The sequence below is a fragment of the Protopterus annectens genome, chromosome 5.part0, assembly GCF_019279795.1.
Source record: "Protopterus annectens isolate FY-2018-M chromosome 5.part0, PAN1.0, whole genome shotgun sequence".
NCBI classification, from domain to species: Eukaryota; Metazoa; Chordata; order Ceratodontiformes; family Protopteridae; genus Protopterus; species Protopterus annectens.
In genome coordinates, this window is record NC_056735.1 from 1,337,385,487 (window position 1) to 1,337,411,291 (window position 25,805).

Below are 25,805 nucleotides of genomic sequence, written 5' to 3' on the forward strand. Positions count from 1 at the left end.
ATGATTGAGTACAATGCCCCATTCGGGATGTATCTCACCCGACATCTGCAGCAATTGGAGAGACCCCAAAAGTTCCTCACCAAAAGGATAAAGGGACTCCAAAATCTGTCATATGCTGCCAGATTGAAGAAACTCCAGCTCTATTCAGTCGCATACCTGCTCAGAGGTGACATGTGCCTAGGCCATCTTCAACCCGGAATTAATGGACATGCTCCCGCTCCAAAAATCCAAATCCACCAAAACCACTAGAGCAAGCGACTTAAACCTTAGCACGAATATAAATAGGACGTGCTGGAGGGATAGATTTATCACTCAGAGACTCCCTATGCTGTGGAATAAAATCCTGGTCCATGTGAGGCAGAGCACCTCGCTGACTCTGTTCAAGAGAAATCTAGACCTGTGGATGGGAGATCATAGGTTTATCATCTCTGTGTCACTGCTGGACAGAGGCACAACAAACTAATGGGCACAGTATTTTTTAAAAATTTGGGCTAGGCTTATAAATGCCTTAGGGCAGATAGCCTAGTATAAACCTATGAACCTATGAACCTATGATTAAGCATTCAGCTTGAAGAATCATGTCTGGTCGTGGTAAAGGAGGAAAGGGCCTTGGTAAAGGCGGCACTAAAAGACATCGTAAGGTTTTGTGAGATAACATTCAAGGTATTACAAAGCCTGCTATTCGCCGTTTGGCTTGTCAAGGTGGTGTCAAGCGTATTTCATGGCTTATTTACGAGGAGACCCGTGGTGTTTTGAAGATGTTTTTGGAGAACGTGATCCGCGATGCTGTTGCATACACTGAGCATGCTGATGTCACCATGCCTGTGTGTTCCATGGTAATGGTAACAAAGAATCTGACAGAACTGTAACATGATGTAACTATACCTATTTGTTTCATACTAATGGTAGAAAAGATCTGGCACTACTGTATCTGGATGAAACTGCATGTGTGTGTTACATATTAATGGTAACAAATGCTCTGACACTATTTCTGATATAACTGCATCTGCCTGCTCCATGGTAATGGTAACAATGGATTTGAGAATACTGTATTATGATATAACTACAACTATGCGCACTCTATGGTAAAGGTAACAAAGTACCAGAAACTGCTATATTATGATGTAAATGTGGTAAAGGTCTGAGACTATTGTATTATGATGCAATTGCACCCATGTGTTCTAAGGTGATGTAAACAATGGATCAGCCATTACTGGATTATGATATAACTGCACCAATGTTTTTTACAATACTGGTAAGAAAAGATCTCACACTAATGCATTATAATGTAACTCCATCTATTTAGTCTATGACAATTGTAAGAGTGGATGTGACATTACTGTAATAGAAGTAACTGCACCTGTGTTTTCCTTGTCGGTGTTAACAAGGGACATGACACTACTGTATTATTATGTAATGGTACCTGCGTGTTCTATGATAATGGTAAAAAGGATCTGACACTATTGTATAATGACATAACTGCACCACAGTGTTCCATGGTACAGGAAACAAGAGATCAGACATTACTGTATTAATATGTAATGGCACCCATGGGTTCCATGGTATTGGTAATAAAGGATCTGTCACTACTGCATTATGATTTAACTGCACCTGTGTTGCATGGTAAGGGTAACAAAGGATCTGACAAAACAGTATTGTGACATAAACTGCACCTGTGTGTTCAATGGTAATGGTAGAAAACGATCTGGCACTACTGTATTATGATGGAAGTACACACTCATGTTTTCCATAGTAGTGATAAAAATGGAGCTGACAATACTGTGTTATGGTGCAACTGCAGCATTGTGCTCCATTTTAACTGTATCTGAAACTATTATATGTTCATGTAATTGCACCTGTGTGTTCCATGGAAATGTTAACAGAGAATTCAACTCTACTATACTATCATATAACTACACCTGAGTTCCACAGTGATGGTAACAAAGGACCTGTCAATATTGTATTATGATGGAATTATACCTTTGTGTTCCACAGTACTGGTAATGAATGATTTCACTCTACTGTATTATGATGTAACTCCACCTGTTTGTTCAACGATAATGATAACAAAAGATCTGACATCACTACATTATCATGTAAGTGGACCTGTGTGTTCCATGGTAATGGTGGCAAAGCATTTCACACTACTGTATAATGTTGTAACTGTGCTAGAGTGTTCCACGGTACTGGTAATAAAAGGATCAGACACTACTGTATTGTGAGTGTAACAGCACCTTTAGGTTTCATGGTAATGGTAACAAAAGATTTTACACTACTGTATTATGACATAACTGCAACTGTGTATTCCATGGTAAGGATAACAAAGGATCTTCACAAGTGTATTATAGCATCACTGCAACAATGTTTTCTATGGTAATGGTAGCAAATGATCTTGCACTACTGTATTATGTAAGTGCACTGCGACACCCCTGTCTGGGCCAGTAATCAAGCAGCCTTAATCCTCACCACTGACACTGGAGAGGGAACAAAACATAGATGCAGTATTTCCAGATGCAGCTCCAAGTTGCTGGCACACACACTCTTTGAGATTTGATTTTCACACACACACACACACACACACACACACACACACACACACACACACACACACACACACACACACACACACACACACACACCTGGGAAAGGCTGGCACAGACTTACTAGCTCTGCTACCTTTGCCCAGACTATAAGTTAGTTATACTGCCACCAGTCAACTACCCTAAGGCTTTTACAAGGGTATCCAATTGTCTTCTTTCAGCTTTTCCCAGTTAGGGGTCACCACACTGGAACTCTGGTCCACTCATAATTGGCAGTGGATTTTATGGTGCTGAGTTGCCAGGCTGATGCCCAACCTTCAACGAAGGCACGCCCATTCATGCTTGCACCTACCTGCATGTCTTTAACATCACTCGACCATGGGAAGGACATGCAGACTCCACACAGAAGGCGTTCCAGCTGAGAATTGAATGGGAGAACCTCTTGCTGTGAAGCAACAATGCTAACCACTGTACCACCATGGCTTCAAAGACTTTCGGCTTTCCCCGGTTAGTGGTTGCCACAATGGAACTCAGGTCTGCTCATGACTGACAGTGGATTTTTACGGTGCCGAGTTGCCAGCCCGATGCCAACCTTCAACAAATGCATGCCCATTCATGCTTGCACCCACCTGCATGTCTTTAATGTCCCTCAACCACAGGGAGGACAAGCAGACTCCACACAGAAGGCCCTCCAGCCAAGAATCGAATGGGAGAATGTGACAACACTAACCGCTGCACGACCGCAGCTTATTTTTACTGAGTAAAATGAATACTAATACAAATGGTAGTGTTTGCCCAATGTATCAAGGCTTTCAGGAGAGGCCACAGTGTCACCAATTAAATATAAGTACTCTCAAACCTTAAAATATTCTCTAGGGGGGGTGTGGGCAGGATGCTGAAGGGATAGCAGCAGATTTTCCCTGCTCTGCTATTTCTTTATGTTTCTGACAGGAAATTATATTACTAAATTATCCTACTTGATTTCTTTTAACTAAAAGCTGCTACTTTAAGCTGTTCTGAAGGACATCATCTAAACATTATTGATCTATACTATTATTTTCTTGTCAGACATTTGACTAGAAAATCTCTTTTGTCATCATACAGAAGGAGTCACACAAAAATAAGCTCTCAGGAATCATACTTGAAAAAAGACTTTCAGACTGTTTTACCCAGTATTAAAGAGCTTTCTTTGAAATTGGACAAAATGGACAATAAACTGGACAACTTTAAAGAAAAGTGTGCAAAACAAATGGAGCAGATACAAGAGTCTCTTAACCAGCAGAAATTCCAAATTTCAGGAATAGAAGATTCATTGAATGTCATAGAAGAGAGACTAACTGAATAAGAAAACAACACAGAATATTTATTGAAGCAGAATGCAATGCTTTTGAACAAAATAGATGACTTGGAAAACAGATCTCAAAGACACAATATTTGTATCTTAGGTTTACCTGAAAAAATAGAAGGAGCAAGTACCACAAACTTCTTAACATCCCAATTCCCTAAAATTCTTGATTTACCTGAAGCTATGTCATATGGAACTGAGAGAGCTCACATCTCTGGTTGCTCCATCTCTCTCAAAGAATAATTCATCTCTTGAGATCCACTATTGTAAGTTTTTTTATTCACAAGATAAAGAATTAATTCTATAAAGTGCCTGGACAAAATCTCTGATCAAGCTAGAGGAAACAATAAGATTTGACAGTGACTATTCTTCTACAGTGATGTCCAAGAGAAAGATCCTTCTACATTTGATAAAAGAATTAAAGAAGAAACAGATTAAAGTTCATCTGCTATTCCCAGCCACAAGCGAGAAACTGTTAAACTGGAAACTAAACGTACAAACGAACAAGAACACTATAAGAGACTACTTCTTAAAATAGGCAGACGTTTATTAGCTCCAAATAAATGTTAGCGCTTTCGGCTAAATCAAATATTTAGCCTTCCTCAGACAAACAGCGGAATGTAGAATCACATTTCTAAAATACATTCATAAAACCAGTTAGAATAGAGTGCATTTTTCAATTACATGTAGCTATGGTTACCTTAAAGCAAAATGGTGCATTGCATATATAAATCTTGAGTAGAAGTAAAATACCTCTACATGCAATACAACAAAGTGACAAACCATGCCTTATTGCAAATGTCCTTATTTATGAAATCATTTACCCAAATGTTAAATGACAAATACGTTCGATGCTTACCAAATTACTCAATCCTACACCTTACTACATAAATTTATGGTGTTCAAAGTGTTATGAAATCCTACCTAAAAGGCTAAAAAATATATATATATATATATATTTATTAGTAATTATGCAGGAAAAATAATACTTAAAAATGTTCCTGCATGAATGTTAATTTATAAAAAATTGCTAATTTACTTTCCCTATCTGACTTATATAAGAGAATCGTAAAATATCATAACATTGCATCCATACATTCTGTTGAAAAATGCTGAATGTTAACACAATTACTAATCTAAATATGAAAAAGCGCCTGAAATGTGTTATCTATTATACGATAACCATTTCAGCACACATTTGATTGATAAATTATCGTTAATCCCCGGTAATAAATGTGCCCTTGTTCGTATCTGCCACATAAGTTCATCAATCTCTAGCCTAATTTGCCAGGGGCCACCCCTTACGTCTGGCATTCTTTGTTGAACTATGACAAAGCTAAAAGAATGTCCTGGTTTGTCAATGATATGCTTAGCTAAAGCGTTGTTGACATCTTTTCTGCTAATAGCATATATGTGTTCATGTATTCTGGTCTTAATTCTGCGCTCTGTCTTGCCAATGTAAAAAGCTTTGCATTGGTTACACAGGGCAGCATATACCACGGATTTAGATTCACAGTTATAATGTTTATTTATTTTATATGTCTTGTCTTTGATTATAAAATGTGTACCCACTTTGAGAAATTTACATTCTGCACAAGCACCACACTTGTACATCCCATTCACGCGTTGAGAAGTAAACTTTCTTGGTGCCCTCTCCAAAATGGCTTTAAGATTTTGGCCTCTCCTATATGTTATCTTGGGTTTATCGCCCAATAATATAGAGAGGGTACTGTCATGATTGATTACATCCCAGTTCTTATTAAGAATTTCTCTAATTTTTTGGAAATCTAGTGAGAAAGTGTGTAAAAAAGACACACTATAATTGGTGTCCTTGTATCCATCCCCACTTGACAAACCAGCCGTGATAGATACAAAATCTTCCTCAGTGGAAATTTTGTTATTAAGAAGCGGGATAAATTGACCCGTGTTCCGTTTATTTGCTACCTCCACTATGATGTTATCAATCAAAGAAGATGGGTAACCCCTTGCCAAAAACATATTTTTTAGTTTGTTGCATTCTAGTTGGAAATCATGGTCTTCTGTAACCATACGTGATGCCCTAACTAACTGGCCTTTTACAACCGATCTCTTCTGGTAATAGGGATGGTTACTAGAGAAGTGCAACAAACTATTGGAATATGTAGATTTTCTGTATATATTACTTTTTAGTTTTTGGTTACCAACATCCTTTGTAAGGAGTATATCTAAATAACTAATCTCACTTTCTTGTATGTTAAAAGTGAACTGTAAAAAATTTGTCATGTTAGTCATTCATTCTATGAAATTAGGGATGAATTCACTGTTTCCTTTCCACAAACAAAAGATGTCATCCTGGTACCTAGTGTACCAGGAAACATACTGTTGGAAGACAACATCTTTAAATAGGAATTCTTTTTCCCAATGTGACAACACGGCGTTGGCAAATGAACCCCCACACGGAGAACCCATAGCCACGCCAGAAGTTTGGAGGTAGAAACTATTCTCAAAGACAAAAAAGTTGTTTACTAAAACTAACTCCAAGAGTGTTTCAGTTAAATGAATGATGTTTTCATCAACTTTTTTGGCAACCATGAATTCCCTCACCCAATTGAGGCCTATATCCTGTGGTATAACTGTATATAGGTCTTTGATGTCTATTGTGAGGAAAACCATGTCCGTGGTATATTCAATTTCACCTATATTTTTCAAAAAAGACCAAGAATCCTTGCAAATATGTGCCTCCTGTGCTAATAAAGGTTTTATAATACTATCAACTAGCTTGGCACATGCGTAAGTGGCCGAACCCCTCCCATCCACAATTGGCCTGAATGGCGGTGAGTGGAGTTGTTTATGTAATTTGGGTGTGCCGAAAAAGGCTGAGATTCTTGGAGATGGCATTTGCAAGTATTTGTATGTTTCTGGATTGATAAATCCTTCTATAAGTAAATCATATAGTGCATTGTTGATTTTCCTATAGGCCCCGTGTATTTCATTGAGGGATACTTCCTTGTATGCTGGTGTGTCCAAGTGTTTCCTCATGTATTCCACATATTTAAAGTGGTCCATTAATACCACCCCTCCACCCTTGTCAGGTTTCATGACATGGATCCTACAATCCCTTAATAGCTGGAGAAAATCCCACTCCAATGTGGTCATATTGTGAAAATCCCTTTGATTACTATACATAATCTGTTTTTTTATTGCCCAGAGGTCTGTTTCACACATTTTCTCAAACACTAGTAAGCTAGGGTGAAGAGGTGGATTATATGTACTTGAAACCCTTAAAGGATTCAATACCTCTGTATTATTACCAAGTATTGAATTTAAGTTAAGTTTTCTAACAAAAACTTTCAAGTCCACGAGTATTTTCCCTATGTCCATATGTTGCCCTGGAACAAAAGACAAATCCTTTGCAAAAAAGTTAACAATGTCCTGATGGATTTCAATAAGTGTATAATTATACACCATAAAGTCATTGTCAGAACTTCTCAAAATACGTGGTTCCAGACCGAAAGAGGGGACCTGGATCATCTCCTACTCCCCCCTCGTCTCTTGTTCCTCGTGTTGTTCCCTGTTTGGGCTCTCATACGGTTGGTTGCATGGGTGTTGCTGGCCTGGTGAAAATCCTGGCCGTCCTGTTGGTTGGAATCCCCCATAAATTGGCCCTGTGATTGAATGTTATCCCTCGGTCCACATGCTGGGATATTTGGCTGGTTCGAATTGTTTACATTAGTGTTGTTGTTATTCAACCTTGGGCTCCTTCTACAGCCTTGTCTCTGTACAGGGAAACCCTCCCGATTATTGTCATTGTTAGTATTGTCTGCTACAATAACATTAATATTTTGCCCAGTCTGATTAATAACTTCCCCTTGAGTAACTTGCGTTTTACTTTGGGGCCTAGGATAGGCAGTTTTATTTGCATAGTCAGTTAGATCTCTGCTTAATTTTTTCTTTTTACTAAGCAGTAATTTCTCCATGCTACCTTCAATGCTGGAGAAAATACGACAGTAATCATATTTATAACGCAGAAATTCATTATCCAATGTAATGTTTTTCTCAAGGGCCTCCAAGTCAGTTGCTAGAACCGCAATATCCTTGGAATAAAAGGCAATAAGAGCCTGCAGGAATTCAATGCCCTGTCGGTCAAATAAAGCCAACAACTCTTGGTGAAAAAGAGAATTTTCCACTAACCCAGATGGAAAATGCCATTGTCGCAATCCTTTTGGGACAATCTTGTGTTTAACACACTCAGTAAGGTATGCGACTTCCATTTGTAACTTTTTATACTTATATAACTTGTTGTCGAATTCGTCAATTTTGTCTCCCAGTGAATTAATGTCAACCATTTGGTTAAAGTTTGGTTCAGTACGCGGACTGAACCTCTGGCTGAAAAAATTATCATTCATTAAAAAGTCAGCCATTATTGGTATTCCTTGTTTATTAATGTTCCCTTGGTTGTTGATGTTAATACTGGGATTGACAATGTTATTAACTGGATTTGGTGCCCCAGACAGCGTAGCTGCAGGACGAGACTGTTCATTTGGACCTGGTATAACCCGTTCCATTGGTATAGATCCAGAAGATGGTGTTACAGTTATAGGTGATTGCTGCCCATTGGGAATGGAGAAATCGTTGTCACTCTGCTGCGATGGAATTAAAACAAGAGATCTGTTTTCTTGAGTAGAAGTCACCGCTGACATAGCGTCAACCTTTTGTGTAAGGGCATCGACTCTGCCCAAGAGCAGTTCCACGAGAGTGGTTAAATCATTGTTGGAACTGTTCGTAACCTTTTCAGAAGTATTCCGCTGCGTACCTACAGCCATTGAAGTATCTCCGGTTCCGCTCGCCATACCAAACGACAATACACAAGCGAGAAACTGTTAAACTGGAAACTGAACGTACAAACGAACAAGAACACTATAAGAGACTACTTCTTAAAATAGGCAGGCATTTATTAGCTCCAAATAAAATGTTAGCGCTTTCGGCTAAATCAAATATTTAGCCTTCCTCAGACAAACAGCGGAATATAGAATCACATTTCTTGAAATACATTCATGAAACCAGTTAGGATAGAGTGCATTTTTCAATTACACGTAGCTATGGTTACCTTAAAGCAAAATGGTGCATTGCGTATGTAAATCTTAGGTAGAAGTAAAATACCTCTACATGCAATACAACAAAGTGACAAACCGTGCCTTGTTGCAAATATCCTTATTAATAAAATCATTTACCCAAATGTTAAATGACAAATACATTCGATACTTACCAAATTACTCAATCCTACACCTTACTACATAAATTTATGATGTTCAAAGTGTTATGAAATCCTACCTAAAAGGCTAAAAAAATATATATATATTTGTTAGTAATTATGCAGGAAAAATAATACTTAAAAATATTCCTGCATGAATATTAATTTATAAAAAATTGCTAATTTACTTTCCCTATCTGACTTATATAAGAGAATCGTAAAATATCATAACATTGCAACCATACATTCTGTTGAAAAATGCTGAATGTTAACACAATTACTAATCTAAATATGAAAAAGCGCCTGAAATGTGTTATCTGTAACGATAACCATTTCAGCACATTTAATTGATAGATTATCGTTAATCCCCGGTGATAAATGTGCCCTTGTTCGTATCTGCCACATAAGTTCATCTATCTCTAGCCTAATTTGCCAGACGTCTGGCATTCTTTGTTGAACTATGACAAAGCTAAAAGAATGTCCTGGTTTGTCAATGATATGCTTAGCTAAAGCGTTGTTTACGTCTTTTCTGCTAATAGCATATATGTGTTCATGTATTCTGGTCTTAATTCTGCGCTCTGTCTTGCCAATGTAAAAAGCTTTGCATTGGTTACACAGGGCAGCATATACCACGGATTTAGATTCACAGTTATAATGTTTATTTATTTTATATGTCTTGTCTTTGATTATAAAATGTGTACCCATTGGCAAGACAGAGCGCAGAATTAAGACCAGAATACATGAACACATATATGCTATTAGCAGAAAAGACGTAAACAACGCTTTAGCTAAGCATATCATTGACAACACAGGACATTCTTTTAGTTTTGTCATAGTTCAACAAAGAATGCCAGACGTAAGGGGTGGCCCCTGGCAAATTAGGCTAGAGATAGATGAACTTATGTGGCAGATACGAACAAGGGCACATTTATCACCGGGGATTAACGATAATCTATCAATTAAATGTGTGCTGAAATGGTTATCGTACAATAGATAACGCATTTCAGGCGCTTGTTTATATTTTTATATTTAGATTAGTAATTGTGCTAATATTCAGTACTTTTTAATAGAATGTATGGATGCAATGTCATGTTATTTTACGATTCTCCTATACAAGTCAGATAGGGAAAGTAATTTAGCAATTTTTTATAAATTAACATTCATGCAGGAACATTTTTAAGTATTATTTTTCCTGCATAATTACTAATAAATATATATATATATATATATTTTTTAGCCTTTTAGGTAGGATTTCATAACACTTTGAACACCATAAATTCATGTGGTAAGGGGTAGGACTGAGTAATTTGGTAAGCATCGAATGTATTTGTTATTTAACACTTGGGTAAATGATTTTATAAATAAGGATATTTGCAATAAGGCACGGTTTGTCACTTTGTTGTATTACAAGTAGAGGCATTTTACTTTTATCTGTGATTTGCACACGCAATGTACCATCTTGCTTTAAGGTAACCATAGCTACGTGTAATTGAAAAATGCACTTTATCCTAATTGGCTTTAGAATGTATTTTAAGAAATGTGATTCTACATTCTGCTGTTTGTCTGAGGAAGGCTAAATATTTGATTTAGCCGAAAGCGCTAACGTTTATTTGGAGCTAATAAACGTCTGCCTATTTTAAGAAGTAGTCTCTTATAGTGTTCTTGTTCGTTTGTGCTATTCCCAGCCAGACTTAAAATTTTTCTAACAGAAGAAGTCAAAATCTTTGAAGAGATAGACATGCCATATCATTTTTGAAAAAAAAAATAATAAACCCTCATCTAATGGAATGGATTAGAGCAATATCTCCCTAAAAAGACATGCAGAAAGAGATAAATGGAAGGCTTATGAGAAAAAGAAGTTGAAAGAAAAGTGACATTTGATGTATATTCTGTTTACTAATTTAGTTCAAAGTATTACTTAGTCAACATCATCCCCAAATGTTTCTTTTCTCATAAGGTTTTATTTAAAGGAGGCTTGGGTGCATTCTACGAGAAGGTAACCACATTTCATTTTATTCATTTTCTTTATTTTCTCATTTACTACTTTAATTACATGTAGTATATTTAACAAAGTGAGTTATAAGATTATATATATATATATATATATATATATATATATATATTTAAATAGCTTTTTCTAATAGACAAAAATAATATGTTAACAATATGTTTAATAATAAACTTATTTTAGTACTTGGGGTGCACACAAGTCTCTTAAATGTATACAAGTTTAATAGACAGAGTTTATATTAAATTTTCTTTTTCTTTCTTTCTTTTCTTTTTTTCATTTTTTTCTTTGTTTTGTTTCCAGGAATTTTTTTTTATTTATTGTTGTCTTGTTATAAAAGTAAAATACTTTAATAGTATAATGTGTTCATTTATGGGGAGGGAAAAGGAGACATGGGTTAATCAATTTTATGTTAATCATATATTCTTACTGATATTATATTACTGCTTTAACAATTCCTGGTTTACTTAATTTATAAACAAGTAATTTTCATATTAATATAATAGATAATAACATTGTGCTTTAAGTATAGTTAAAATGTCTCTCATTATTGTCTAACTTCAGTCCCCAAAGATTTGGAAATGATTTGTCAGTAAACCACAATGAATAACAGACCAAAAATATGAGGTGAAAATCTGGGCATTCTGCAAATATCTGTACAATTGAGAGGTAAGGGCCCACCAACTCAGGGTATCTAGTAGCATAATCTAGTACCACCAGGATATACTTCTTCCCTATAGAACTTGCAGTACTCAGAGGCCCCACAATATCCATAGCTACTCTCTGAAATGGCTCCTCAATCACAGGCAAAGGCATCAATGGAACTTTGACCATGTCTCCTGCCTTGCCTAACTTTGGCACTGCTCACAGGTCCTGCAGTACCCTGTTACATCCCTTGCAATCTCAGGCCAATAGAAGTTCTGCATAATACATCTCCCAGTGTGGTTTATGTCCATGTGACCTGTAAAAGGAATGTCATGGGCTATGGTTAGAAGTGTCAGACAGTTGGCTCTGGGCACTACCAACGGCTGTACTACCTCACACTCTAGCCCTCCTTCAGGGGTCCACTCTTTATACAGTAACTCTTTGTTCCAGTATATGGACTCTGCTTTTCCTTAAGCATCAGGTACCTCCTCCTTAGCTACCTCCCTCAAGACTCAAGACTGTGATCATGCCCAACTCCCCTTCCACAGGAAGTCTAGTATCTTCTGACAGCAGTGCCTCACTGTCAGCCTGGGTAATATCACTCACCTCTGTCCTTACAGTCACCCTGTCCATTGGAAAATCAGTACCTACAATCACCAGGCCCTGCTTCAGGTGTGGGGTCTGTCTGGGCCTCCCCCAGGCTACCAGACCTACATTCCTGTCTCCAAGCCTGACTGCATATAACTGCATGCACACAAAGCATTGCATTATCAAAATCATTCCCTATCAAGACATCTGCAGGAATATCCTCAAACACAGCTACCTGTTTACTTACTTTTCCACCCTCCCAGTCAAGGTGAACCCTGGCCAAAGGTATTTAGAATGGCATCCCTCCTAACACTGTGATTGGAGTGGACTGCCCAACAAAGTACAGCTCCTCTTGAAGTACCGCAGTCTTTGCAATAGTTATATTAGAGGCTACATTTTTCTTAGCAGTGGCCTCTTTTCCATCCATTAAGATAGGATAAAAACTCAGGTGAGAGTTTGGTGTCCCTGTTGTTTCCAGACAACTTACAACTGGTAGACTGTTATTCCCACTTGCTGGCTCCCTCACTTTTTGTTCCCCACCTTGCTTCAGTAGACATTTTATGCTATATGGCTCCTCTGGTTACATTTAAAATATCTAACCCCTGATTTTAGCCATGTACCTAAGTTAGTGGCTTCCCCTGTTACTGGTAGACTCCGTTGGGATGATTTAGGCTGTCCAACATGGGTTCCCTTATATCCATGTGCAGCACTGGGTATCACCTTCTTTTGCAGTGATGCCCTGCTTGCTAAGTAGAGATCCCCTTTCTCCCTAGTTCATTTGCATTGTTACACTCCCAGTATGCCAACCAGATTTGCATGACCTCAGGCAAAGCACTAAGGGCTTGTTCCCTCACCAAAAGGTCAGCCAGACTTTCAAAAGTGGTAATTCACCCACATAGGAAAATAAGTGTTTAACTTAGCAATATAATGACATACACTTTTGTCTGCCTTGTATCTATGCTCACAAAACTTTTTTTTCTGGAAGCTTTAGATGTTAACTTAAAACAATCCAATAGACATTGACTCTGTCATGGTTTAAACAATCAGTATCAGACAATTTAGAAACAGCAGTTAAAACTTTACCATTGAGTTATTGGTCAGGAACTGTACCCAGAGCTCTTAGTCAACATTATACTGTTTACAAACTCTTTCAAATATATGAATAAAACTATCAAAGTCATCCCCCTCTGCAAATTGTGGAAGATATTTACTGACCTTTATTGCCTCTGGAGTCCAGTTATTCCTTTCCCCATTACCTCCATGACCCTGATGAAGGATCAGCATTTCTCTCTCATGCTTATGCTGCTTCCCCTTTTCTTCAGCCTCCAAATGCTGCAGTTTATCTTCAGTATCCAAATGCTGCAGTCTCTCCTTGATCTCCAAATGCCACAGTCTCTCTTTGGTATTCAAACATTTGGCCTCCATTTGACACTGCTTTGCCTTTTCTTCAGTCTCCATATCAAGTCTCTTTAACTCCAAATGGATATTTAAGTTCTCAGATGAAAAGGTAAAATGTCCCATTTCTGAGAGCTGCACATCTCCATCACCAGGCTGGTTGTCCTCCTGACCACTGGTCCATGCTTCAGCTGCAATTAAGGCTGAAATAATTTCCTCTTTAGTCTGGTTAGCATGCACCAGTCCTTTGGCTTTGCAACCTTGGCCAATTGATTCTTTATCAGCTTCCCATAACCCTCTGCTGACAATTGTGCCTGCTTTCCCTGACTAAACTAAACTAACAAAACTAAATAAAATTGTTGTGAAAATGAAACTCTGCACATTTACTGTGTGGCTGTTGAGACTGCACACATTTTCACTGATAACTCCCTACTGCTACTAAAGATCAATTAATATCCCACCTCTGCCACCAATATATGATGGCCTCTCTTTACCCCGGACCGATAATCAAGGAGCCTCAATACTCACCACTGACACTGGTGAGAGACAGGCACTAAAAACAGGAATGGATTTACACAGTATTTTTAAATGCAGCTCTCTGCATCAAGTACAGTTTCCCCTAAGAGAACACAGGGAACACACTCCAGACCTGGGACTGGACTCCTTGTCTCCCTAGATCCCAAACAAAACTCACTTTGGAGCACTGTGTCCCAGTTCTAAGTAGCTGACATACCCACACCTGGAAGTTTGATGTTCACACACATACACACTCTCACACACACACACACACACACACACACACACACACACACACACACACACACACACACACACACACACACACACACCCTAGAATTCAAGAAGCTCAGCTCAAGGTTTTAGCCTTTTACAGAGCATCCTCACAACAGATGGTGCAGCAGTGCCATATGAATATGCATGAGGGCATGCCGGCACACCCTCGACATGCACAGAAAATGTGTGCGAGTGGAGGGGGAGTTTTCAAGTGCTTTACAGAGGTGTAAACATGCCCCAACAGTTGTATAACCTACTATGCCTACTAGTAGAGCCCGCCTCTAATAGTAAGTCAGTAATTCAGTGTCGGTGGATACTGAAATGTATGCTAAGCATACAAGAGTGTCCACGAACAGTGAAATAAAATTGAAGTAGTAAATACACAAGCACGTAGTGGAATGTTAAGCCCTGTCGCTAGAACTTTCACAATTAGATACCCGTGTCCATATTATACATTTGAATTGGTGCAATATCGAAGGTTTAAGCAAAGCGCAGCGTATGTGTGTTGCTGCCCTCCGCCAAGCGTAGCTTACACATCAAATTCATTCAAATAGAGAAAAACATACCGAATCAATGTAAATGTCAATAGTGTAGTGTTTAGAGCATCCGCTTAATGAACAGGCATTCACGGTTTGAGCCCAACAATAGCCCATATCATTTTCCACATGGAATGAATGCCATTTTGCTGAAAATGACATGAGTATCGCATGAGATATTTAACTAAATGTCATTCAATCAAAGTGGCACTGTCATAATGAATAAGGCACTAGTAAGAAGGGGTAAGCACAAATAAGCAGCAGTAAACATATATAAGTACCAGTAAGCAAGTCTGAGTGTGCTTGCGCAGGTCTAAGCAGTGCCAGGCATAGGAAATGTATATAAGTATGTACAGATATATAAAATATATATATATATATAAATATATATATATATATATATATATATATATATATATATATATATATATATATATATATATGGGTCTACCTGAGATGGTCGACAAGCCATTTGATGGACTTTCATTTGGTCGACAATTCATTTGGTCGACAGGCAGATTTTCCCCCCTCCCCAATGTTGTGTGACCCTGGAGTTGATATATATAGTTAGGGGGTGGGGGCACAGCCCCCATTAGGGGTGTGGGTGTTGAAGCCCCCCACATAAAACTGCTTGTCGACCAAATGAACTGTTGACCAAATGAAAGTCGATCATATGGCCTGTCGACCATGTGATAGGGATCCATATATGTATATATATATATATATATATATATATATATATATATATATATATATATATATATATATAGATATATATATATACACACACACACACATATATACATATAAATATATATCTATCTATAATATATATATATATATATATATATATATATATATATATATATATATATATACATATATATATACATATATATATATATATATATATATATATATATATATATATATATATCCATATACATATATACATATAAATATATGTCTATCTATGAAGAAAGAATGACATAACAATAAAGCATACAAAAGGAATGAGAAGGGAATCAAAAGCAACCCCAGTATTATATAGCGCTGTCAGTGCATGTCATATCAAGCTGGGCAAAAGTGAGAAAAGCACTGCTACTCCCACCACAGGGAGAATATTACCAGTGGGAGTACTAAGTCTACTTTACACACAGAGGACTACCCAAAAATTGATAGGCTATTTGGCCATCTGACCATTACACAAGCAAGGGCAGGTATGTTCAAGGACTAAACTGTGAAAGAGCCTGAGAATACATGGGTTGGGACAGCATACATGTAGGGTCCCTAACGCTTGGGAGAGGGCAATTTGTGGAGGTGTGTCATTGCTGTGATAGCAACTGGACAATGGATGGTATGCGTGTATGTTGAACTCGGGTGGGGTTGAGGAACTATGGGTATGAAATTATGGATCCAGGCGTGCCAGGGTTGGATGGGCTGGTTCTAATTGGACCACCCCATGGAGGTCAGCGAGTTCATTTTAAGTATATATGCATACACACATGCAGACATCTATATGTAGAAGTACATTCTCTGTAACACATTAATTCCACTTGCAGACATAAATAACATGAATGTGCCCTTACAAACCTCAACAGTAGATAGAATAATAGGTTGTGCATAAGAGGGAAGGGATGAAACAAAGTCAGTCCTGTGTTGAAAAAAAATCAAATGCAGTCCTGTGTTGAAAAAAATCAAATGTGAAGACTTTCCCACACATGGAATCATTCCTGTGATCTGCCTGCTATGGCAATGCCAATTACTAAACCAGTCTATTTGTAAAAGAAATATGCCGAAGACGTACATAATTAGGATCTCATGTGTAATGTGTGCATTACCACATAGTCATACGTATTAATTTATTGTAGTGTCATGTTAACGGGAGTAAGGATGTAATGAAATATACAGTTTAATCTTGACATAAAGACATGCGTATCCCATGTGGGACAACCCAAAAATTGTGAATAGTGTCCTTTTGGTCGCTCATGTCACCAATGTTTGTGGACTAAAAGTTTGGGAGTTCTGAGGATACGTGGAGTGAGTCAACTGATGGGATGGGTCAACAGGAGTAGAGAGTGGCCAATATGTAGTGGTGTGAATACACCACGAATCCAAATGGAGAATGGATGACTGCAGTGTTAGTGAGGCATTGGGGTGGGTGTTTGGGGAACCAGGAGTCATGGGTATATGGGTATATATGCAAATGAAGCAGCACAACAATAGTGTATTGGTTAGAGCAACCGCCTAAAGAACAGACATTCCCTTTCCGAATCCCACTGCATCACATACTATTTACCATCGGTAATCTGTACATGAACATATTGTGACATCTGTCCACTGTATAACCTGCAAAATAACAATTAAAAGTGAAGTGGAACGAAGTGTCCGTGTCATAATGAATAAGGCACTAGTAAGCAGGTTTAAGCATATATAAACACCAGTAAGCGTGTGTAAGTGCATTTGCGCGGGGTATGCATCGCTTTACAGACACACACAGATATATATATATATATATATATATATATATATATATATATATATATATATATATATATATATGAATTGATCGAAAAACCACTTGACTGAAAGTTCATTTGACTGAAAGTTCATTTAATCGACAAGGATTTTAGGTGGGGGGCTTCACCCCCCACACCCCCCCTAACTATATATATCAACTCCAGGGTCGCACAACATTGGGGAAGGGGGCAAATCCTTGTCGATTAAATGAACTTTCAGTCAAATGAACTTTCAGTCAAGTGGTTTTTCGATCAATTCATATGAACCCATATATATATATATATATATATATATATATATATATATATATATATATATATATATATATATACATATATATATAATAGATATATTTATATATATGTTTTATTTATTTATCATTTGTTGACCGGGGAAGTCTGACTAGGTTCCACAGAGCCTGTTTCCAGCGGAGGCCCGGGGAGAAATGCCCCAGATGCATGTCTTTGGAATGTGGGAGGAAACCAGAGTACCCGGAGGAAACCCATGCGAACACAGGGAGAACATGCAAACTCCACACAGAAGGCACCCCAGCCGCTGCAACACTGCACTAAATATATATATATATATATATATATATATATATATATATATATATATATATAGTAGCAGACATATACATATACATATATACATATATATATATATATATATATATATATATATTTATATATGTATGTGTATATATACTGCTTGACAGAGGCACAGCAAAATGATAGGCATAGTTTTTATTCAAACTAAAGGGGTGGCGAAAGCCACATAACTATGGGCTAGGCTTATAAATGCCCTTGGGCAGATAGCCTAGTATGAACCTATGAACCTATGAACCTATGAACCTATATATATATATATATATATATATATATATATATATATATATATATATATATATATATATATATATGAAACGATGACCCTGGAATAGAGGCAAAAGCTGATAAATGCTGAAAACCCAAAACGCAAGCCAAATGCAAAACTGATATGGTAAATCCAATGGCAATTCCAAGATGCAAGAACGTCAAAAGCTGAAAGTCATAGGCTTAAAATCATTTATTGCAGCAACACAGGAACATGAAGACAACACAAAAGAGTAAGCGCTTTCACAGAAACTAAATCTGCTTCCTCAGACTCATGCATAGTAAAACCAAATGCTTAGTTTTATACCATTACTAACTGCTGTCAGATGATATCAATTAGCTATTAACAACTATATTACCTTAAAGATACATACCACTTAGTAAACACCATGAAAAACATAACACTGACTCACAAAAATGCATTTTGAGATCTAATAAAAAACACAATAAAATGCAAAAAAAGTACTATTAAAAACCATGTGCCCTCATTTAAGTTTCCTCCCTTTGAGATGTGGTTTCAGGGAGACATGTTCATTTAAGCCCCTACCTCTATGAGAGGCTAACCTCAATATCTATTGAAGTTCCACTTCTTCGGTACGATTTACAATGTCCCCTAAGCGAGCGTTCTCCTGTTGGACATGGAGAACTTGATACAAAAACATGTGCTCTGGACCTGCATTAAGTGAGTGTTTAGCAAGAGCACTATAATCCTGCCTTCTGTTATAACAATAATTGTGGTCCCCCGTATCAGGGTGCCTGAAATAATGAGACTCATCAATGTATATACATTGAGCACATTTACCACATTTAGTCGTGGCTTCCAAGCCACTCCTCCTATTACTAAAAGATTGCACTCTATTATGGCAAAGAAGTTGTTTAAGGTTTGTCATATTACTATAGACAATAGACATTGATGAGTCTCATTATTTCAGGCACCCTGGTACGGGGGTATTATGGGAAATTAGGAATAATAGTGATTGTACTACTAAAAATGTAGTCTATGTCGCTCATTGTATAACATGTGTGTGTGTGTGTGTGTGTGTGTGTGTGTGTGTGTGTGTGTGTGTGTGTGTGTGTGTGTGTGTGTGTGTGTGTGTGTGTGTGTGTGTGTGTGTGTGTGTGTGTGTGTGTGTGTGTGTGTGTGTGTGTGTGTGTGTGTTTGCGCATAGATATACACAGATATACGGCTATGATTGGAAACAGCACACAAGAATGACATATGTTCACAAGCTATGCCAATGGAAGTGAGGGGCCCAAGAAAGAAACATGAAACACGTAGCATGACCTTCCACCCCCCCCAGCCAGACACGGGAAACATACACACAAACCTGCAAACAATGTAAATAGTCCATTGCTCTCCAGACCACAGGCAGGATACAACCGGGGGGGTACACAGTGCACTCGTGAAATCTAATCTTGGAACACAGACAGGAGCGTCCCTTGCGGGACACCCTAAAAATTGACAAGACCAAAAGAAGGTGATACACCGACCATTCTGGCTGGGGTGTATACATACCCAGAATACAAGGGTGGGAAATCCTGATGACCCATGTGTAAAGACAATTGTATGACATGGGTCCCGTGATGTCGAGAATGGGCAGTGTATAGTGGTGTGGTCAGAACCGACCAGGACCCAGAGAAAGGATGGGTGCTGTAGAGGAGGTGCAGGTGAGGGAATTATGGGTAGCTACTTATGGGTCTAGGTGTGCAGGTGTTGGCTGATGTGGACCTATATGGACAGCACCAGGGATGTACGCAAATGTGTTCATTGGGCAGAGGCATCGCCCAACGAACAGCCACACCCACTACGAGTCCCCCTTCAGCAAAGTGTAATCTATATGGCTAGGAACGGAATAACCAGATGTAGATGTATATATGTAGAGGTATGTGTGTGTGTATATCTACCCATAGCAACATAGAGATAAGCCTCTCCCTCTCTGTAGTACAAATGTATACATACAGAAACAGAATACATATACATACCCACATATAGATATATACATATGCAGACACACATAGACCCATATGTTGTTGGAGATATATATATATATCTATATATATATATATATATATATATCTATATATATATATGATATACAGAAATATATAAATGTATGCATACATATACAGATATATCTGTATACAGTAATATATATATATATATATATATATATATATATATATATATATATATATATATATATATATTTATTTATTTTATTTATTTATTTATTTATTTAACATTTGTTGACCGGGAATGTCCAACTAGGTTCCACAGAGCCTGTTTTCAGCGGAGGCCTGGGGAGAAATGCTCCAGATGCATGTCTTTGGAATGTGGGAGGAAACCGGAGTATGAGGAAACCCACGCGAACACAGGGAGAACATGCAAACTCCACACAGAAGGCACCCCAGCCGAGAATCGAACCGGAGAATATATGTATATGTAGATATATCTATATCTATAGATATATATATATATATATATATATATATATATATATATATATATATATATATATATAGCCGCGGTGGTGCAGTGGTAGCGTTGTTGTCTCACAGCAAGAGGTTCTCCCGTTCGAGTCTCGGCTTGGGTGGGAGTGCTTTCTGTGTGGAGTCTGCATGTCCTCCTCGTGGTCGAGTGGGCATTCGAAAGACATGCGTTGAATGGGCGTGCCTTTGTTGAAGGTTGGGCGTTGGGCTGGCAACTCAACACCATAAAAATGAACTGCCAGTCATTAGCGGACCGGAGTTCCACTGTGGTGACCCCTAACCGGGAAAAGCCGAAAGACCAACAACATATGTGACTGTAAATATACACACATGTATATAGCTAGGACATGATACAGCAGTTACGAATTACATATGTTCACAGGCCGTGCATATGGGGGTGAGGTGTCCAATAAACAAATGTGTAACACGTAGCAGCAACCCCCCCCAGCTAGGTCGGTGAGACATACAGACACAAATAAAAAGTAAACACACCACTGCTTCCCAGACCACCGGCAGGATACTACCAGTGAGAGAGACCTGCCAGGTCTAATCTTTAAACATGGACATCGATGTCCCACAAATTAATCATCATCAGAGTCAGTCCCAGCAATGATTTATCAAACCAGGCTGTAGATGTACACGGACCAGTAGGTTGTGCAAGCCTGATAACCCATGGGACAACACAATGTACGACATGTGTCCCGACATGCAGAGAGTGAGTAGTGCGTAGTGGTGTGTTTATACCCTGCCTGTACCCACAGTAAGGATGAGTGCTGTAGAGGAGGGTCAGGTGGGGGAACAATGGGTATGCAATTATGGGTCTAGGCGTGCAGGTGTTGGCTGCGTAGTCGTATTAGGACCACCCCGGGGATGTAAGTAATATTCTGAAATGGGCATAGCTGACGCCCATACCTCTCAACCCCTAAGAGCAAATCCACTGGACAGGACATAAACCATTGGGGGAACAAATAGGGACCATACCTCTGAACTGTCCCTGATTTCCAGGATTGTCCCTGATTTTGACTCAAATTCTAACTCTGTCCCACTTAATCCCTCCTAACACTAATGACTTTTGGAGGAAAGGTGGTGAATTACATGTAATGAATAATGACAACAATTAAGAGTTATAAACATCATTTAACTCAGAAAATGTGTATGAATTCATATGCCTGAGTCTGTCAATATGTCAGGTTTATAGTACTAATAATTTAAATGTGTCCCTAATGTTGTTATGACGTGTCCCTGATTCAGTTGATTTTTGTCCCCAATCGTTTGAGAGGTCTGATAGGGACAGAAAGCACATATTCCACTTACAACCTTAGAAAGATGGTAGAATGTTAGGTATGCAGTAGCATGACTCAGCTGAAGGATGTAGGTTCCAAAACCCAATTAATTGTTTGTATTGAAGAGTATCAGTTCCCATGTATTTGCCAGACAGGTGCAGATTTTAAGAAGAACACACCAATAATATAAATCAAACTCTGGACAGGCGGTGGATTCCGTACAGTCGAATGGCATGCTTTCACCTAATGGGCAGCCATTCCCGATACTGTAGGCATGTAATCCAATGTAATAGGCATCACAAGGTAATATCGTAGTCCTCACCCCCACCCAGGGGTGTGAGTGTCAGATGTAAACACCAAATGCAGTGCATTTACAAGTGCGGGAACAAGCAGGTGTAAGCCTGTTTGGTTGCCAGTATGCAAGTATTACACTGGTGAAGCAATGTAGAGGCAAACTGAGTGTAAGAAACTGTGACTGGAGGTTAGCATTGTTTAGCTCCATGCAAACCCACTCACAACTGCTTTAATGTGCCTTAATCACCCCGTATCCAATGGCATTGTTCTGCCCAGCAACAAAATGAATGGCCTCTGCAAGGCTCGAAACCAGGACCCTGCACACACAGCTAAGGTGATTTACCACTACGCCATGGCAAATATACAGACATTGGATGTTATCACAAACATATCACAAACATATCATCCACCGCAGTCATTCAACAGTATAGGAAATGTCTTCCATCATGTAGATGTATGTGTGTGTGTTTATGTCCAGATATAGATACATACATATATATAGATATATCAAGAACATCCCATGTGACAACAAAGCATTACAAAGGAATGCAAAGGGAAACACCAGCAATGCCTGTATTATCTAGTGGTGTTGTCCTATTTAATATCAAGACTCCCTCAGACAGACATGTGTCATTAATACATGCAAACATTTGTACATTGGCCAAATACATCACTCTGTGCATTTTATTTACATTAACACAACCGTTCCTGTCCAATCATTATGTGAGAACAGTACTCTTGCAAGGTGCTGTGTGCAACATCATCATCATGAAAAAGGTAAATGAGGTAACCATAGAGGGAACAGTAGTGTTGTGTGTACAATGGGGTCATCTGCATCACGTATACCTGGAACCTGTAGGAGTCATGTGCATACCAGGATTGTGTGCCTGAGAGACAGGAGTGAGGACAACTGGAGTATGTTGTGATGCATATTAATAGGGTTACATGTGTCCGGTGGACACGTGCAAAATGGACAGCTATGTATGGGGCAAATGTTGTTCTAGGAACTGATTGGCCTTTTGTTTCCGTAGGGTGAGAGTGGGATGTGGGGGAAGGACAGTAGGTATGCTCATGGAGGATAGGTTGGGTAGGATGACAGACAAGACAGCATACAGGGTTGGTATATGACACGTGGGGGGATAAAACTTGGACGGGGAGGGGTGTTTGGCAGTCACAAGCCCATGAGTCCCCAGATGGAAACAATGAGATGGAGGACCCCAGCCATGGGCAGCCCAGGGGGGACAAGCCCCATCCTCAGTGGCAGTTCCACCAGAAGGTGATGCAGTGCCAACAGAGGTAGAGGTCCAAGGCTGGGCCCCAGATGTGCTGGGGCCCAGTGCCATGGCCAGCTGAAGTGGGACAGGAGGTTCTTCCTGGACCTCCAAACCCATACAGCCCATGGTGTTGCAGTTTTAACACAGATATGGCTTAGTAATAGTCAACAGCATTCAGGATTACTTATAAAAGCATGCATAGATATATGACCATCAACCCAAAACAACAGATGGTATACATTTGCAGAGGGAGCACAATACATGCATATATACTGCATGACATCTGTACAAAGTGTAAAAGACTTGTGACTGCAGCTATGAACAGTGGCCCATTATTAGCATGTCCCTCAGAACCCCAGACAGTGACTGTCATGCCACTGTTCCATGTGACATATGTCCAATCAGGGATGTGATGGCAGTTACTCTCATCACTATCACCATGTACTGACTACAATTCTCACACTATGCTCCTGCAGTTCACAGATGTGTGTTCAGTGAGTAACACAGGAAACAAATGGTTCCACACATTGAACAATCCACAGATGGCCTTACAGATGGGGGTTCCCTCACAAACAGAGCACTGTCTTGTCAGTTGTAAAACATGCAGACTAGCCATTACCACACACAACTTGTTAAACTGGCAGTAGTCTTAATGAAGTATAGCTACACTTACATGCTGTAGTCATGTCTGGTACATCACCCTCCTGTCTTTAGGCTATTTTCCACTGTGTATGTTGTTTAAGGAACATCCAGATATCATCTGTGATGCCGTTTACAAAACACCAGATCCAGGTTCCACTCACAGCAACCGTCATGGGCAAACTCCAACATGATGTTCCTAGATATTGTACTGTGTTTCCATGCAATTGGCTATGGGAACATCATCACATCTGTTCCACATGCAATCAGCTAGAGGAGGACTGCAATAGGTGCAGAGGCCATCACCTGATCAAGACCATTACTTACAACACACAAGCTGCTGCTGAGCAGGTGTACAACTCCATATCCACCAGACAGTGTGTGGGAGGGACAGACAGAGGCAAAGTACATCAGAGAAGGGCTTGGAGACTAAAACCTAAGCATCATTTGTCACGCACCTACCAGTACAGGGGTTCAAATCCCTGCCTGACTAGTCATTGCATACATTTACTCCATGTGCCACAAAGCTGACATGTTGGTGTGCTGTAAGAACATATATGTGTGCTGGTGAGCGACAGCTGCAACAGAGATATAGGCAGACATACATTAGGTGTAGCACACATGGCTGTCCACATTGTCAACACAACCACACTCTCTAATGGACTCACATTGACATACTTTGCCCAGGCCCACAAATACACTACCTAACTACTTAGTTTGCCACACTGCAGTAATGCACAGGTACTACATGCACCACAGGGGATATCCGGAGGTTCTGTGGGCTAGGGCATGTGAACGTGTCTGACATCAGTCGGTATGCCAATGGGAGTTATACTGGATGTGACTGTGGTTGGGAGCATCATACCCCAGATGCAGACATAAGGTTACAGTACTGACATGCATGTGTGCATTGGTTCATGGGTGTGTAGTGGTTGCAATATGGCTGTACAAGGCTGGATGAGGGATAATCCTTGGCATCACACCACCTGACAATGGTGTGCAGTGTGCTACAGGGGTGTAGTGTCTGCAATGTCCCACACAGATGGGTATTGTATGAACTGTCCTGACATCCTGGCTACCATTGTGTATGGCCATTGCTTTGCAATGCATGCCATATCTGTGTTTGATAGTCCTTGGCATAAACATTGCCTGGGATGTGCACATCCCACCATAATGTACAGTGACATGTACAAGTCTACCTGGTTTGGCTGGCACATGTTGTGTTACACAGACTGTTATCCTCAGATATGCCAATACTGGCCTGGTGTGGCAGGACCTGCTTATAGTCAGCAGATTGACCCTGCACCTGCATTGATAGCATGATACAGGTACTCCCTGGTGTCAGTGGCAT